The 18,289-nt window shown below is 36.7% G+C and overlaps 1 protein-coding gene and 1 long non-coding RNA gene across 11 annotated transcripts in view; one reads left to right on the top strand and one right to left on the bottom strand.

The window, feature by feature from the left end:
* Positions 1-18,289, bottom strand: part of RASSF8 (Ras association domain family member 8) — a 130,518-nt gene that overhangs the window by 56,566 nt on the left and 55,663 nt on the right. The window lies entirely within an intron of this gene.
* LOC134759494 (uncharacterized) overlaps positions 1-18,289 on the top strand; it is a 76,805-nt gene that overhangs the window by 53,189 nt on the left and 5,327 nt on the right. For both annotated transcript variants that reach the window (XR_010135740.1, XR_010135741.1), the window contains exon 4: positions 12,122-12,253. This is a non-coding gene — a long non-coding RNA (uncharacterized LOC134759494). The remainder of the gene's footprint in view (positions 1-12,121; positions 12,254-18,289) is intronic.

Below are 18,289 nucleotides of genomic sequence, written 5' to 3'. Positions count from 1 at the left end.
TGAAGCAATAACATACACAATATTCCCACAAACTTTCTAAAAGACATTTCAAAGTTTTATATTTGAAAATGCAAAATGAGTAGCTCATCACAAGAAAGGATAAACTGGGCTAACAAACTGCTACAAACCAAAGGACCTTTTCAAAAAAGCAAGCTCAATGGAAAAATCCCTGATTGGTAAATTTTCAAGATACAAAATTTCCAAGCATCTCAAGACCACAGTTCTCCCAAGTCATTACTTCTGGGATATGGGATGTTTCCTTCATGTACTGTAGGCTGATGACGTCATGCACATAAATATAAACTAAATACATACATCAAAACATATATTTCATCAAAGTAACTAACATGATGATGAGAAACAGGATATTTTGGTAAATTTATTTGAAACACATTTATAAGCAAAACGTATAGGTCAGATTAAGCCACTGAAGCATCTCCTCAGATTTTTTAGATTACTCTGAATAAGAAATATTTTCAAAAATGATGGAAATATCTGTAGTTTTACATGTGTGGCTGCTATTGAAATCTCTATTAACCCTCTTTTTCTCAAGTTCTCCCATTCCCACTCTGATCCCGCATACCCTACCTAACAAGTGCCTTTAGAGGCAGGCAAGCATTTTCTAGTCCTTTAAAGTCTCTCAGACCACCAACTACTTACCATTCTTACTGCCAACAGCAATAGTTCCCAACTTTTATCATCTCAGGTCCTCATAATTTTATAGTTTCTTATACCTCTCTGTGACCCACCTGGCACACTGCCACCAAATCTGACCCTGCCCTCAGCTGGGCTCAAATCCTGTTAGTAACTCTACTGGGCCTGTGGCAGAAGCTTAACAAAGGGCTGCTGATGGAGTTCAAGAACTCTACACTGACTTCACGCCATCACGATGAGGATGGATGGGTCTCAGGTGTAACAATGAGCCAAAATATACTTTGAGAATCCAAGTTAAGTGGCAGTGTTTAGAAACAAAATACTCAAACCATCTAGTATCTTGGGGTGTTGGAATTTTAAAGGTTTGACAATTGGCAAAATCAAAGTAATCCAGAAATCTAACCCAATGTACTGGCAGAGTATCATAAACCCTCATAATACCTCAAAAAAAAAAAAAAATGGGGCGGGGGGAGTCTACAAGTTAATTTGGCACCAAGTTACTAGTTGTAAAATAAACCTTATTTGATTGTTGTCTCAGGCATTACATAACTGTAAAGAGTCTTCATTTATACTGAAAGCTGCAGCAGTAAAGCTGGTCAGAAATCAGACATATTTAAGAGGAAATATCGTATGTCCTACTGCTTCAACTCACTGTTCCTGGCCATCTTGAAGGGGTCTGCAAGTTATGGCCCGCTACCTGGTTTGTAAATAAAGTTGAATGGGAAACAGTCGGGTTCATTCACGTACGTACTGCCTATGGCTGCTCATGTGCTACACTGAAGTTGAGTAGTAACAGCAGAGACCATATTGCCTACAAAGCCTAAAATATTTATTTACCTAGCCCCAAAACCAGGCACTTGTGTGGTTCAGTATGGGTGAGGAAATACTTTTTGAGTCCTAACTTTGTTCTAGAAGTTAATCTGGGCTGCTTATCTACTAAAATCTAAGTTTAGAAAAAAAAAAAAAAAAGATAACTTCGGGGATGTCTATTTGGTTTGAAAAGAAAGAAGTTAAATATTATTCACTTGACTAACATGTATTTCTATGTGGGAATTTCTGTTGCACTGCAACATCTCAGTATTTTTACTACGGCATTAGTAACAGCACTGCAGAGCATCATGGGCTGTAAAAACATTTCCATGTGTGATAGACAAAAACTCAATATTGGAATAAAAGGAATAGAATCCATCTTATCTGGACAAGTGGTTTTAAAAAGTCATCTTACAGAGTCCTGCAGAACTTTCATTGAAAACAAGCACAATTACATGGAATGAATTCATTTCTGCTTCTTATAGCCCCTCCACCTGGGCTTATAAACCATGAGAAAGAATGAAGATTTACACTGTCACAGAAAATACTTAAAAACCAAGGCTTTTGAATAAAATGGGTTTTATTTTCTCCCGAATAAAACATTATTTGGATCATGGGAGGAAAAAAACCTACTAAGAATTATTTTATTACTAAGTGTAATTAATACAAGTTGCTATAATGTTTATCAATTATATATTAGAAAACAAATGAACTGAAATCAACTTTGAGACAATCTAGACATACGGTATCATAATCAAAATCCCAAGAGAAAGATACTTTATCTTTTTGCCGCATTTTATTTCAAAATTTATTTTTACAAAAAATAAATTAGTTGCCCTAAACTCTATTTAAATAAAGTGATGCACAAATAAGCAAACCAGCAAAGACTGAAATAAAAACAAAACTGACTATTTGGCAGTCATTTACTGGCAGACTAAACAAGTTAAGAATAAATATCTCTGAGGAAGCAAGCCAATTAAATGTTGGTTAGATGGCTGATTCAAAGATAAATAGTAGCCAGGAGTATAACTCGGACGTCATAGTCTGAGATTGATTTTTTTTTTCCTTTAACCAGTGGGTAAAACTGTTTTTCTGTTATAATAAGAAAGGTCAACATTTAAACCAACAGAGTTTTAAGTTTTAATAACAAAAGAGTGCCAAGGAAACGGTCTTGTTCCTCGGAACAAAAAATAACCCGTTAAGGAAATATTTTGGATCTTAAATTAAGGTCAATCATGAGTACAGAGCACAGCTGATGATTAACAGAAGATGCTGCATTTAAACACGGTGGCAGAAGACACTGATTTACTTCTAATGAATACATGGTACATTATAAAAAGTGACAAAACATAAACATATGAACATAATGTAAACAACGGTAAAAAGAAACCTTTTTGTTTCTTGAAATTGGGGCTTACGGTTTTAGCCACCAGAGGTCACCCTTCCCCAGAGAGATTAAAAAGCAGGGCTTCTGAAGCACTGTCACTTACCGTGTATTTGTTAAAGGAATACAATAAAAAATAACATGGGTTGGCAATGTTCTTCTTTCCCCAGCTAAAACATATGTGAGGCTGGACCTGCCCTACACCTCTCCCTAATGCAGACATGCTGGTAATGGAGAAGAGGAGAGCTGCAAACAGCCTGAGAGGCTAAAGTGATCTACATGATAGACATGAGACAACTCACTGAGGGGCGGGGGACAGGGTGCAGTTCCCTGGGAGAAGAGAGACTTGTGGAATAGCACCATGCTAATGAGGGATAATGGAGAGCGCTGGAAGAGGTTTCCAGAATTCTTACTGTTACTATAAATACAACCATTCCTGGACATTCTTCAGCTAACACTGCAGTAAAATTTTATACGGCTTTTTTCAATTAGTTTTGCATGTCAAACCTCAGTATTGTGTACCAAATTTGGCTTTTTTAAAAAAAGCAAATTAGCCAGGGTTCCTCCAGAATTCAACATATACTTTTACAATAGAATTAGAGAGAAAGAGATCTTTAATCTATCCTAGTGCCTTGTACAAAATATACTCAGCAAACACTCTTCCTCATTCATCCCTCCTTACATATAAGAGACCTTTAATTCATCATAGCACCTTATACAAAATATACCCAGTACACTCTTCCTCATTCACCCCTCCTTACATATAATACAAGAAGCAGCTGACAACCAGAAGTTTCAACCTCTTTTGTTTCAATTCTGTTAGTTAAGAGGGCCCAGTTCTATTTGTCACTTACTGTAGCTGCAACAAGTAAAATTCAAAGGTTAGAGTGGTTTTTAATAATTTCATGTACATGGCCAAGGAACATATAGACATTTATGATTACCAAGAAATTACAACCTTCCAAAGCACAGTATTTATTCCATGTAGCACCAAAGGAAATCCCAAAGAAAAGGTACTTAGCAGCCTAGTAGAAGTCCTTAGCAATTTCTTTGTGAAATACTTGGTTAGAGTTCATTGTTTCACATTCCAACATACTGGCAAATAAGGTTATCACACATCATTTATCTTTTGATACCTAACAACTTTTTTCTCCAACTACACAGGAAAAGTATGCTCGTTAAAAAATAGTCAGAAAATGAAAAAGGCTCTTAGAAAATAAAATCACCTATACTCCCAGAGTACAGGGAAAGAAAATGAAGTTCTGAGTGAAACATTTTTAAAACACATAAATTAAATTTATACAGTCTCAAATTCTTTTAACTATAATTCATCTACACTATTCCCAAATCAACTATAATCTGTCCCCTGCTTTACCAATGACATAGTTCCAACAGGTTCACCAAGACCCCGGTGCTGCGTGGGCTTTCTTCATACTGTTTCCTATTTCCTTGCACCATCTTTGATGTCCCCAGAGCATCTGCACAGCTGACGTTCCTCACAGCCACTCCTCTGTCCTGACTTCTACATCCCGTTTTGCGTGGCTTCTCCCACCCATCTGGTCATTCCCCTCTGTCATCTTCTGGGCTGCTCTTTTTCAGGCTAACATTATTGAATTTCTGGCTCAGTCCTCTATGCTTCTCATTTTATCCCCTCTCTCCCTAGGTGACCAAAGTCACCCTCATGGCATCAACTACTGAAACTACATGTTGATGTGCCTAACACATAATAGGTGCTTAATAAATGTTTAATTTTATTAATGGCTTAATGATTAATAACATTCCAATCTAATCTCCAGGAAATTCTCAGCTCCAAGGCCACAACCACACAGCAGAAGTCTCTTAGCACAGTTGAGACTGGTAACTGGCTGGTTAATCATAAAAGCAGGTTAAAGCAGTCAATCATGAAAACATGAAAGCATTTTGTACATTTAACTTTAACCAGATAAATACCCATTCATCTGCCAATATTTTTAGAGTCAAGGCCAAGTCTTAAGTGAGGGCCTGCTGACCCTTCAGTGTCTTTCTTGCCTAAATCATACCCATGGTGAATTATCAGTGCTATCCAGCTTCTGTTTGTTTGTTTAAACAACGGCTTTACTGAGATATCATTAACATGCCATACAATTCACTTATTTAAGGCATACAGCTTGATAGTTTTAAATATATTCACAAAATTATGGAACTATCACCAGTCACTTTTGGGACATTCTCATTACCCAAAAAATAACCCACATACCTATTAGCATTCACTGCCCATTTCCCACCAAATCCCCAGCCATAGGCGATCATTTACTTCCTTTCAGTCTCTATAGATTCGCCTACTCTGGATATTTCATATAAATAAAATCATAAATGTGGTCAAGAATCATCCATATTGTAGTAAGTATCTGTATTTCATTTTTTTATTGCCAAATAGTATTTCATTGTATCGTTACATCACATTTATTAATTCAGATCATTTGGGTTGTTTCTATTTTTGGCTATTATGAATAATGCTGCTATGAACATTCATGTACAACTTTTTGCAAGGACATATATTTTAACTTCACTTGTGTATGTAATTAGGAGCAGAATTGCTGGGTCATATGATAACTCTATGTGTAACATTTTCAAGAACTGCTGGACTCTTTTTCAAGGCAGCTGTAATATTTTACATTCCCACCAACAGTGTATGAGAGTTCCTGTTCTTCACAATCTCACTCACACTCCTTATTAGCTGCCTTTTAAAATTAATATTACACCTATAATCCCAGCACTTTGGGGGGCCGAGGCAGGCGGATCACTTGAGGTCAAGAGTTTGAGAGTTTGAGACCAGCCTGGGCAACATGGTGAAACCCCGTCCCAACTAAAAATATAAAAATTAGCTGGACATGGTGGTGTGTGCCTGTAATCCCAGCTACTTGGGAGGCTGAGGCAGGAAAGCCACTTGAACCCGGGAGGTGGAGGTTGCAGTGAGCTGAGATCATGCCACTGCACTCCAGCCTGAGCAACAAAGCGAGACTCCATCTCAAAAAATAAAAAATAAACTAACTAATATTACAGCCAACTTAGTATGAAATGATATCTTATTTTCATTTTGATTTGCATTTCTCTGAAGGCGAATAATGTCAAACATCTTTTCATTTGCTGATTGGCCATTTGTATATAGATATTTGTCTACTGAAATACTTTGTCTATTTTCTAATAGGGCTATTTGTCTTTTTTACGATGAAGTTCTTACATACTCTAAAAACAAGCTCCTTATCAAATTATTTGCAAATATTTTCCCATCAAAGTTGTCTTTTCACTTTTGATGGTGTCATGTGAACACAAATATTTAATTTTGATGATGTCCTGTTTACCTATCTTTTCTTTTGTTGCTTGCACATTTGATGTCATTTCTAAGCAACTACTATTTAATTCAGGATCAAGAGGATTTATGCCTAAGTTTACGTCTAAGAGTTTTATAGTTTTTCTTCTTACATTTAAGTCTTTGATCTACTTAATTTTTATATACGTGTATATGGGGGCTAACTTCACTCTTTTGCACTTGGATATCCAACAGATCCATGAACATGAGATATCTTTTCTTTTATTTTGGTCTTTAATTTCTTTCAACAATGTATTATAGTTTTCAGTGTATAACTTTTGCAATTTTTTGTGAAATTTATTCCTAAGCATTTTATTCTTTTTGATATTATAAATAGAAATATTTTCTGAATTTCATTTTTCAATTGTTTACTGATAGTATATAGAAATGCAATTAAATTTTGTATACTGATCTTGTATCCAGCAATCTTGTTGAATAGTTCTAACAGGTTTTTAATGAATTCCTTAAGATTTTTCCATATGCAAGGTAGTATTCTCTGCAAACAGAGTTAGTTCTATTTTTTCCTTTCCAATCTGAATTTTTTTTTTTTTTTTTTTTTTTTTTGGAGACAGAGTCTCACTCTGTCACCCAGGGCTAGAGTGCAGTGGCGCGATCTGGGCTCACTGCCAGCTCCATCTCCCGGGTTCACGCCATTCTCCTGCCTCAGCCTCCCGTCCCGAGTAGCTGGGACTACAGGCGCCTGCCACCACGCCTGGCTAATTTTTTGTATTTTTAATAGAGACGAGGTTTCACTGTGTTAGCCAGGATGGTCTCGATCTCCTGACCTCGTGATCCGCCCGCCTCGGCCTCCCAAAGTGCTGGGATTACAGGCGTGAGCCACCACGCCTGGCCCTGAATGCCTCTTATCTCATGTTCTTGCCTAAGTGTCTTGCCTAAAACCTCCAGCACAATGTTGAATAGAAATGGCAAGGGTGGAAATCCTTCTTTCTTATCTTAAGGAGAAAGCATTCAGTCTTTTGGCTGTGTGTGTGTGTGTGTGTGTGTGTGTGTGTCTGTGTGTGTCTGTGTGTGTGTGTGTGTGTTGTTTATATGCCATTCATCAGGTTGACAAAGTTCCCTTCTATTCCTAGTTTGTTGAGTGTTTTTATCATAAAAAGGTGTTGAATTTTGTCAAATGCTTTTTTTATTGAAATAATCATGTAGTTTTTGTTCTTTATTCTATTGATGCAGTGTACTAAATTGACCTTTTTTTTTTTGAGACGGAGTCTCACTCTGTTGCCCAGGCTTTGGAGTGCAGTGGCATGATCTCGGCTCACTGCAAACTCTGCCTCCCAGATTCACGCTGTTCTCCTGCCTCAGCCTCCCAAGTAGCTAGGGCTACAGGTGCCCACCACCACGCGCGGCTAATTTTTTGTATTTTTTAGTAGAGACAAGGTTTCACCGTGTTAGCTAGGATGGTCTCGATCTCCTGAACTAGTGATCCACCTGCCTCGGCCTCCCAAAGTGCTGCGATTACAGGCGTGAGCCACAGCGCCCGGCCTAAATTGACCTTTTGTATGTTTAACCAACCCTTGCATTCCTAGGAAAAATCCCACTTGGTTACAGTGTAGTCATTTTTATACACTGCTAAATTTAGTTTGCAAGTGTTTTTTTGAGAATTTTTGCATCTGTATTTATTAAAAAATTGCTGTGTAGTTTTCTCATAAAGTTTTGTCTGGTCTTGTTATCAGGGTAATTCTGGCCTCACAGAATGAGCTGAGACATGTTCTATCCTACTTTTGGAAGAGTTCATGAAGAATTGGTATTAACTCTTGCTAAAATGTTTGGCAGAATTTACTGGTGAAGCCATTTGGATGGAGACTTTTCTTTGTGAGGAGATCTTTATTCCAATGAGATACAGAAATGTTACTCCAGGCTGGGCATGGTGGCTCATGCCTGTAATCCTAGCACTTGGGGAGGCTGGGGTGGGAAGTTTGCTTGAGGCCAGGAGTTCAAGACCAGCCTGGGCAACAGAGCAAGACTTCATCTCAATTCAAAATTTAAAAAAGGAAAATAATGAATTGTTATTCCAGTACAAGTATTTCCTCTTCCCAGTTTTTGTGTCTTTATTGTGATACATACTATGTAAGGCAATATATATGTACCTTACAAACCCCAAAATAAACCATTACACTTACTACTTTGTAGATTTGACTATTAAATAAATGAGCTGAGGTAAGTAAGAATGGCAAGCATATAGACAGAATTTGCTATGTTAATCTTATTTACCATTCGTTGTTCTCTTCATTTCTTCCTGTGGATTTATCATGTGGTATAATTTCCTTATTCCAATACATCTTTGCATCACCTATCATCTCCTTTGTGTTGGCGTTATGAAATATATTACATTTCCATCTTTTGAAAACTCAACAATCAAATCTATACTTTTTTTATAATTTCTTTTAAAATCAGTTACTAGAATAAAAAAAGAACAAACATGCATCTATACTATCTTTTGTAATTAACTAATTACCTTTCCTGTTTTTTGTTTGTTTTTAATGCAGATTCAAATTACTGTCTGGAGTTACTTGCTTTTATCCCAAAGAACTTCCTTTAGTATTTCTTGTTAAGATGGATCTGTTAACAACAAATTCTCTCAAGTTTAGTTGATCTGGAAATGTGTTCATTTTGCATAAAATTCTTAGTTAAAAATTCTTTTTTAGCTTTTTGAAAGTCATCCCACTCACTGACTTCTGATTTTCATTGTTTCTGATGAGAAGTCAGCTATTAATCTTAATGTTTACTTTTAAGCAATAACACTTTTCTATTGCTGCTTTTTAAGATTTTCTCTTTATCTTTCAGCATTTTTACTATGATGTGTCTCTGTGTTTATCTTACTTGGAAATTGTTGAGCTTTTTGAGTGTATAATGTTTTCTATCAAATCTCAGAAGTTTTCAGCTACTTCTTTTAATTTTTTTATTCCTTTTTCTTCCCTCTCTCCTTCTAGTACTCCCATTACATAGGTTCAGTGCCCTTAATGATGTCCGTATTTTTCTCTGAGGCTGTGTTCATTTTTCTTCATTCCTTTTTCTATTTTTTGAATTGCATAATCTCTACCTATCTATCTTCAGGCTCATTAGTTATTTCTTCTGCCAGTTGAAATCTACTGGCTGGGGGCGGTGGCTCACACCTGTAATCCCAGCACTTTGGGAGGCCGAGGGGGGTGATCACCTGAGGTCGGGAGTTTCAGACCAGCCCGACCAACATGGAGAAACCCTGTCTCTACTAAAAATACAAAATTACAGGCATGTGAAGGTACATGCCTGTAATCCTAGCTACTCGGGAGGCTGAGGCAGGAGAACTGCTTGAACCTGGGAGGCGAAGGCTACGGTGAGCCGAGATCACGCCATTGCACTCCAGCCTGGGCAACAAGAGCATAAAACTCTCTCAAAAAAAAAAAAAAAAAAAAAGAAAGGAAGAAATCAACTATGGAGCCCCTTTAGTAAATTTTTTTTAGTTATTATACTTTTTACTCTAGAATTTCAATTTAGTTCTTTATAATTTTTTTTATAATTTCTATCGCTTTACCAATATTCTTAATTTGATGAGGCAGTGTATCATATCTTCCTTTACTTCTACAAGCATGGTTTCCTCTGACCTTTAAGTTTTTTCTGTTAAATTTCATAGCTGGGTCCTTTCATAATTTGTTGTTTACTGTTTTTCTTGTGTATGGGGCACACTTTCCTGTTTCTTTGCATGTGTCAGATTTTTGCTCAAACCTGGACATTTTAGGTAATGTATTTAATCAATTGAATTTACTGAGACCTCTCCTCCCTCTCTGGGCTTGTCTTTGTTGCTTTATTTGTTGAGTAACTTGACTATTTTGGGAAGTCTATTTCTCCTGCAGCGTGAAGCCTTTGGTGCTGCTCCTCAGAGGGTCAGCACTGGGCATACACACAGTTACCAGGAATGACAGTGTCACGTCAGCAGGACTCTGTCTCTTTCCCTTATCTCTCTTTTGCCTCATCTGGTATCCCGCTCAGCTTTGTAGCTCAACTAATTCCCAGCTGATTGCTCTATTGTTTTCAACAATGTTCCAGAGTATAAATTGCTTCATAGTCTCATCCAAATAAATTGGGGGGTGGGGTTCTTTGGCCAGACTTTGAGGTTTGATCTGACCCCTCAAGAGGGAGCACTCTTCTTAGCTCCTTCTCTCATTCTCTTTTGTGAACTAGTTGGCCTATGTTTAGCCTACTGCTCTTAAAAGAAGCTAGCAGTGGGCTCTTATTTGCTTACCACCAAAGCCTCTCTTGTTTCTGAAAGCATCCTTAGGCTTGAAGTTCCCCACACTGTGCTTCAAATAAAATCAGTTCCTTTGGGGAGGGTTTTTGGAGTTCTCTGTTCTTACAGACTGCTTCTCTCAGTGGGCAAAACCTCTCAGCCACCGCTCTGGGGGATGGGTAGGTGGAGCAGTCTTTGGTACTCTTGGCTTGCCTTTCTCAGGGTTGAACTTCTCTCCCTTACAAGCAAGGTAATGGCAGATTGAGAAGCTGCACAGACCTGCACCTTACAAGCAAGGTGGGGTGAGGGCAATTAGAGCCCCAGTATTCTAGGCTTGCCACACCTGGGGTAGAAACTCTGCCCTATGTGTAGGGGCTGGGTGGAGGAAGAGAACCTCTGACCACATTGGCACACTCACCAGGAGTTTAGCCTCTGTAACTTAAAGCTGGAGGGGATGATAAATGCTAGCAGTTTGCTCTCCCAGTGAAATATGGTATCCCCTCATTGGGATCTGTAGAGCCCTTAAGACCTAATCACCTCATAAAGGTCTCACCTCTTAATACTGTTGCAATGGCAACTAAATTTCAATGTGAGTTTTGCAGGGGACAAACATTCAAACCATAGCAGAGTGGGTCATAGCTCAAGTGCAGGACTTGCTGTTCTGACCAAGTTTTAGATTTTCTTAAATATGTGTTTCTTCATTTGTTGAGTGTCTGTAGGACAGTTTCCAGTAATTTTATTTTATTTTATTTTTTGAAAATAGTTTTTACCAATTATGTTTGTTTTGCTGTGGAGCAGGTCTGTGCAACTTCTCAAGCTGCCATTTTCAAAGGGGAGCTCCGGTTTCTGTATTTTAAGTATAGAAAGAAGGAAAAGCTTTTCGAAGTAATTGGAGTAAAGAATTCTCCTAGATTTTTACATTTTATTCCAATAGTTATGATAAACAAAAAACAAATACTGCAACTTTACAAAGTGCTAGGCATTGCCCTGAGTGCTTAGAAAATATTAATATATTTAGTCCTTCGTAAGATACACATGTTGTTTTACTTTCCTCATCTTATAGATGAGAACATAGGCCCCAAAAGCTTCAGAAATTTTCTCAGGTCACACAGCTAAGTGGAAAAGCAAGGTTTAAACAAAGGAAAATTAACTTCACAGACTGTATTTTTTTATTTCACTTTTTTCCCTAGAAATAGATACTTAAAATTTGGTTCATAATGTAAGTAAATTTTTAAGTCTGTTTTTACTTAGTATTAAATGGTAGTGTTTTTTTTTTACCTTAAATATTGTTTAAATATAATTTCCAATGGCTGCATAATTTTGTTCCATATTGCCAATTTACTTTTCACTTTTCACAGCAGATAGCTTAGCTCATGTCTCATTACCTCCTCACCCACACTGAAAACAATACTCTTTTAAAAAAAAGTTTCAATCTCTTTGAAAAGTGTTTTCTCTTATGGTTGGTTTATTTTATATTTACATTCTATTTTTACATTTGTTTCAGTACAAAGTGCAGTAGTTTCCTGGAGATGCAGTAGCAAATTACCACAAACTGGGGGAGCACAAAAACAACAAAAATTTTCCTCTCATAGTTCTGGCGGTCAGAAGCTCAAAATCACTTTCACTGGGCTGAAATCAAAGTGTCAGCTGGGCCAGAGTCTGTCCAATGGTTCCAGGAGAGAAACCTTTCCTTGTTTTTCAGGCTTTTGGTGGCTTCAGGTGTTCCTTGACTTGTGACCATGTCACTCTAATCTGTGCCTCCACAGTCCAACTGCCTCATCTATCTTCTGGCCCTCTACCACTCTCCTGTAAGGACCCACCAAGATAATTCAGAGTAAGTCCCTCTTCTCCAGATTTTTAACTGATTTATTTTGGTATATACAGTAATATTCTCTATTTTGCCATATAAGGTGACAAGAATATACTTGAGATATACACCAAATGTGATCCTTAGCACATTCATTTTCTTTCTATTACATCCTAGACAAATGCCATAAAGCTGCAAATTTTAAGCTGTAGCTCTGAGGCACCTCAGAGACACATAGTTTAAAAATCATTATCAACCAATCAATATCCAGAAAAATTAATTCCCCCTTATAAAAGAATAATCTAAGTCACAGTTTAAAATACAGCATTAAAATCTATGTTTTTGCCTAATCCAAACATTCCTTTAAAGGAAAAATAACTCCTACTGGGGCTACAAAATGACATAATAAAAAATAGTAATAATTTTTTAAAATAACATGGTACCCTTCTGCAAAGTGATAAATCTTCTACAACCAGGAATCCTTTTAAATTTCAAGATTTAAGTCAATTTAGTTATACATACACACACACACACACACACACACAGACACACACACACACACAGTGTGTATGCCCGAACTTCCACACAAGCCTGTGCCTGAAGAACATTTATGTTATTTAGTCTGTTCTAGGAGCTATAAGAAAGTTTAGATTTTGTTGCACCAAAGTTATTTTAATGGCTGTAATGTAATGAGACTACATTTTTATTTAATATATAATTTCATGCATGCAGATGGGTGCTGTACCTATTAAGGCAGGCAATTTGGGAAATACATACTTATTTATTTTTTGCTCCTTCTCAAAATATATTTGAACTCCTCTTTTAGAAATTGCTTCTGTATTATTTTTTATAGTCATATGGTCTTTAAAAACAGCATTTCTAAACTCACTCATGAGCAAAACTTACCTCATGTGACATGTTTTTGCTATTACTAAGATTATTTTGAAAGCATATAGCACAATAGAGTATACTCTGTACTGCTCATACTGGAGACACTCTCCAAGGGACAGTTATGATCACTCCATAATAACCTGAGCCAACTAACTCCTCAGTCACCTTTGTGGAATCCATCCCCATGCCACCTATGACCCAAAAGACCTCCTCTAAATGCCTGTTTGATTAAAAGACAGCATACCACACCACTTCACCACTATGGCTGAAGCAAGCCAGGTGGAAGTCAATAATCTCACTTAGCCATGATGCATGGGAGGACCAGATTTACCAGAATTTAGTCCAGCTCTTGAGAAAAGCTTACTGGGCAAGTTTGGATGCATCAACTCAAGCCACTCATGAAGCAGTTATTCTAAATAACTTATCTGATTGCCAAGAGGCCAACATCAGACATTGGGTCTGGGGCTGTATCAAATCTGCCAATGTACTTCCTCATTGTAATGACTCCTCTGGTGGGCAGGTAATTATCCCTGGTTTGACCCAGTATTCATCCTCTTTCCTCTGAGAGTGGCACGGGGCACAACAAGAACAACATAGGGTCACCTACACACTCTTTCTGCTGGTTCTCACAACTATGTAATTGCTGGTCAGTGATTCCAAGTTGTAAGTGTTGTTTCCTTACAACTTTATCAACCTCTAAGAAATTAAAATCACATTCTATGGTTACTAATGCTGGGATCCACATTTGGTTTTATAAAAATTCCTATTTTTAGTTTAGTTTTTTTAGTACATGAATTTTATTTGTCAATAAAATTGTTAAAGTGACATGTTAGAAAATTTCAGTCTAGTTATATAATGTAAAGAATTTTTAAATTTAAAAAATTGATTTATTAAAAAAAGGTTCTAGAGCTATTTCAAAAATAGTTTAAGAATAAAATCTTCATAGGCAGCTCCAAATTTGCTAAATTTGCTACACAAATTTAAATGACTTGCATGGCATTTAAATTTATATTCTAATGGACATAGCTAAGAAACATGATTAAATGAAGCAATCCTTTAAAAAAGTAAACAAAAACCGGTGTTTATAGTGACAAAGAAATTCTCAAAGATTCATCTCAAGAACACAGATATCCTCCAATGAAAAATATTAATAAATGTTAACAGAAGTTAATAAATCAGTATGTCTAACAATCCATATAACTCTTACAGACATTTCAGTAGAAATGAAATCACGCGATCTCACAAAGTGTCATAGCCAATGGGAAAGGGAAAGGGTTTTTCACCATGAAAGATTTTACGGGTGGTATGGGCTATTAATGATTGCCTCTGCTCCAACTTCAACCTTTTTGCTTGTTTTATGAAAATGGATCTGGACCCTTAAAATACTTTTTCCTAGATAGTCACTCCATGTGAAGTTTTGCCAAGAGAGGGCACTAGTGAGACACAGGAAAGGGCAAGAAGAGCGGCTTTTGCTTTCTGGGGTCCTCCTGTGGCATGGGGGCTTCCCCAGTGTGCAGGTCCTGCAGCAAATGCAGTTTCTCCTGTGACCAACTCCTACAGTGTACAAGAGCCAGCAGCAACCAGCAGGTTCCCTCAACACTCACCTTGGGTGCGTTTTTGGTAGAGTGCCCCTGGCAAGACACCTCCCTAGTAAGGTGGATTACTGGTTAAGTTCCATCAACAAGGTGACTTCTCTGCTTTCCAGTGAGCCTGAGCCAGGCCCTCTTCAACATGATATGGATCTCAGTCCCAGGGGGCCTCTTCTTTGGGCATTCTATCTCAGCCTTAGTAGTAGTAGCTCTTAAGTTCATATTATATAATATTACATCTGTTAGTCTTACATTCTTGAGAGTCTCTTCACCTCTTACTTATCAATCTCTAACTTCCAATCCCTGGTTATATTTATAGTCTTTTATATTAAACTTTCCCTATTCAAATTATCATGCAGTCTCTCTCTCCTGATTGGACAAAGATTGATATCCAATTCCAGCAAATGAATGTGCAACAGAAAGCACTATTTTCTAATTCTTCTTTGTGTAACTTAGGATAAATATTCCTACTTATAATTAACGATATTGATATAAAGACAAAAGCAACCAAAAAATTTTTTTTAAAAATATTTCATTTACTTATGGCTAAATAGCTTTTTATTCCCATATGAAAAATCAAAGAAAACCAAGTAAGAATGTTTCCTCATTTAATATTATTCACATATAGGAAAAAAAAATTCCAGTGGAAAGTACTAAAAACATGAAGCAAATAAATTTGTGGAAAAAAATACTTGTCTAGTTTGTACACAGCAGATAAATGAAAGAATTAGGTCAATTTTACAAACCACTAGAAATGAAAAGAAAAAGATCTCAACTAATGAATGAGCTTCAGATGATATTTTCATTATCTACCCTGTTTTGTTAATGTGAGTAGAACATCACGTAAATAAACATCTATACAACAGGACAGATGAAAATCAAGTAACATTAGGCAAGAAAAAGAGGAAGAAGACAATATTTTCACACCTTATGAAATGGACTGATGTGGATAACTGCCAACAAACTATAATTTTATAAGCAACTTAAACTCTGAAGGAAGTCTGTTGATTTTTAGAAATTTTATATTTTATACTTAGAATTACCTAAAAACAGTTTGCCCACTCAATATAAAATCTGCAATTTATAAAGCTCTTTCGCACAGATTCTTACATGTAGATAACAATATCAACAAAAAAATCACTCCCCTTCCTGTACCCCAGATTCCAAATTGTGAACTTCCAGAACAGACAGCAAAAATGTGCATATTAAGGTAACATGGCAAGAAAAAATCTGGACATGAGGGCTACACTTAAAGATTATTGGGAAGATCTTAAAATCTCAGGCCAAAGGAGAAGCTAATTCTTTATTTAAAGGACCACTATAACCAAAGCAAAAACAGCAAAGCAAAAGCACCGGTTATTAGACTTTAAAACCAGGGAGATTCATTTTATATAATCCAGAAACAAAACAAAAACCAACCAAACAAATAAAAAAAACCCCCCAAAAACAGCCCTTAATAACTCCAGAATTTTAAAAGTTTAAAACAAACAAAAATGAATGAATTTCCCATGCATTTCAAGGGAAAATCAGCTCTTCCTGCCTCTAGTTAAACAAACTCTTTATAGCTGAAGGTTCTGAGTCTCCAATTTTAGAGATTATGACTGCTTGACAGGCAAAATACAGGTTAAAAATAAAGATAATTAGTGATTTGGTAACAAATTATAAACTCCAACTGGCCACAAGCACTTGAAAGTAACCATTAGTTAGAGTTAGTGGGGTCTGTGATCATGTGATCACAGAGTTATAGAGAAGTGCCGCCTTGTGTTCTTAAAGTATGCACAGCTTTATTCTCATCAATAAGGAAAAAAGAGAAATTGTATCACTGAACAGGCAAAGCAAACCTGAAAAAAAACATTGCTAATCAGTTATTTTCTTTAATTTCATTAATTTTTCCAAAGCACATCCAAATCAGCATTTCTTACAACACAATAATAGGTCTGCTAACTTTAGGTATTGTTTTCTTATTCTAACATCACTATAAAAATAAGTAGGTATAATTTCTGTTTCTTTGCAAACTGAGATAAGTAACTTCAAGTATAATCTTACTTAACTTTAAAGACATACACAAAATATAAGCAGTTTTCCATGGCCTCACACATTAATTTGGATTAAATTTCACCTCAATCTCTTTGCTTGTCAGGTAGCCTATCAACGGAAAAATATTTTGACATAAACTATTTTCTATTTCTCAGCTCTGTGTCTCAGATTTCAGAGGGGAAAACTGAAGAGAGCATTTTCTAGAAATGTAAACACTAAGCAGCAGGCAGGAAGGATAATTGATTACTGTCAGTTTTTTGTGGTCTTTGGCTCAAACATTCCAACCCTGATCTCCATGACAAAGTGCTCCTCAATAATCTTCCAGTAGGTGCAGCATCTTTTACCAAGGGATCAGTAGAGAGCCTAAAATACCTTTTGACCATATATGGATTTTTTTTTTTTTTGAGACGGGATCTCATTCTGTCACCCAGGCTGGAGTATGATGGCACGATCTCAGCTCACTGAAGCCTTGACTTCCCAGGCTTATGATCCTCCCACCTCTGCCTCCCAAGTAGCTGGGACTACAGGCGCACACCATGATGCCTGGCTAATTTCTTTTTTTTTTTTGTAGAGACGGGGTCTCACTATGTTGCCCAGGCTGGTCTCAAACTCCTCCCGCACACCATGATGCCTGGCTAATTTCTATTTTTTTTTGTAGAGACGGGGTCTCACTATGTTGCCCAGGCTGGTCTCAAACTCCTGGGCTCAAGCGATCCTCCCACCTTGGCCTCCCAAAGTGCTGGGATTACAGGCGTGAGCCACCATGCCCAGCCTGTATGGAATATTTTTTTTTTTAATGCTGTTTTCCACTGAAGTATAGTAAGGTCTCAAAGGAAAAAGGACCAAATAAACAAAAACTATAATCCTAATCTTAACAAGTTTTTATTTCCACAATTACAGCCATATCACAGAGTTTTAAATTCAATTCTCAAAGGATTAGCATTTTTGTTCTATGATTAGAATTTAATAAAAACTTCACAGTTTCTGCTAATTATATAAAAAGATCTAATTTCATCATGGCAAACTATGAGTATTGTCAAAATTTGTTTCTTATTTCAAATATCTATTTGAAAAATAATTTTCAAATAAATACATGCTATGAATCCGTAATCAACCTGAAAAAAATTTTGACATGGAGACTTTTACATGCTATTAAAAATGAAAATGACCTGTATTAAGTGCAACTGTCCAAACCAGTCAAGACATACAGAAAAATGCTGTGCGTCTGTTCTTCCTATAAAACATAGCAATAATTTATCTGATTTATTATTTCCCAAAACATATTGGGAGAAAGTTAACACAGACACATTTAGAGCCAAGGATAGCACATATGTTTTATCTTGCCTACTAAGCTTGAGTGTCTGACTGTAGATGCCAAGAATGTGATGCTTAAAAGGATGATCAGGCTCAGCATGAACACATACCATGATCAACTAATTATGTCTGCCATGGGCATAGGAAACACATACATATGTTTTCATCACTAGTATGAACGTTATTAGTTAAAACACATTTGCTGAAGTTTGCTGCTGTAGCGAGTGAGCAC

The sequence above is a fragment of the Pongo abelii genome, chromosome 10 (assembly GCF_028885655.2).
Source record: "Pongo abelii isolate AG06213 chromosome 10, NHGRI_mPonAbe1-v2.0_pri, whole genome shotgun sequence".
Classification (NCBI taxonomy): Eukaryota; Metazoa; Chordata; class Mammalia; order Primates; family Hominidae; genus Pongo; species Pongo abelii.
This window is presented reverse-complemented; position numbering and strand designations above follow the sequence as displayed.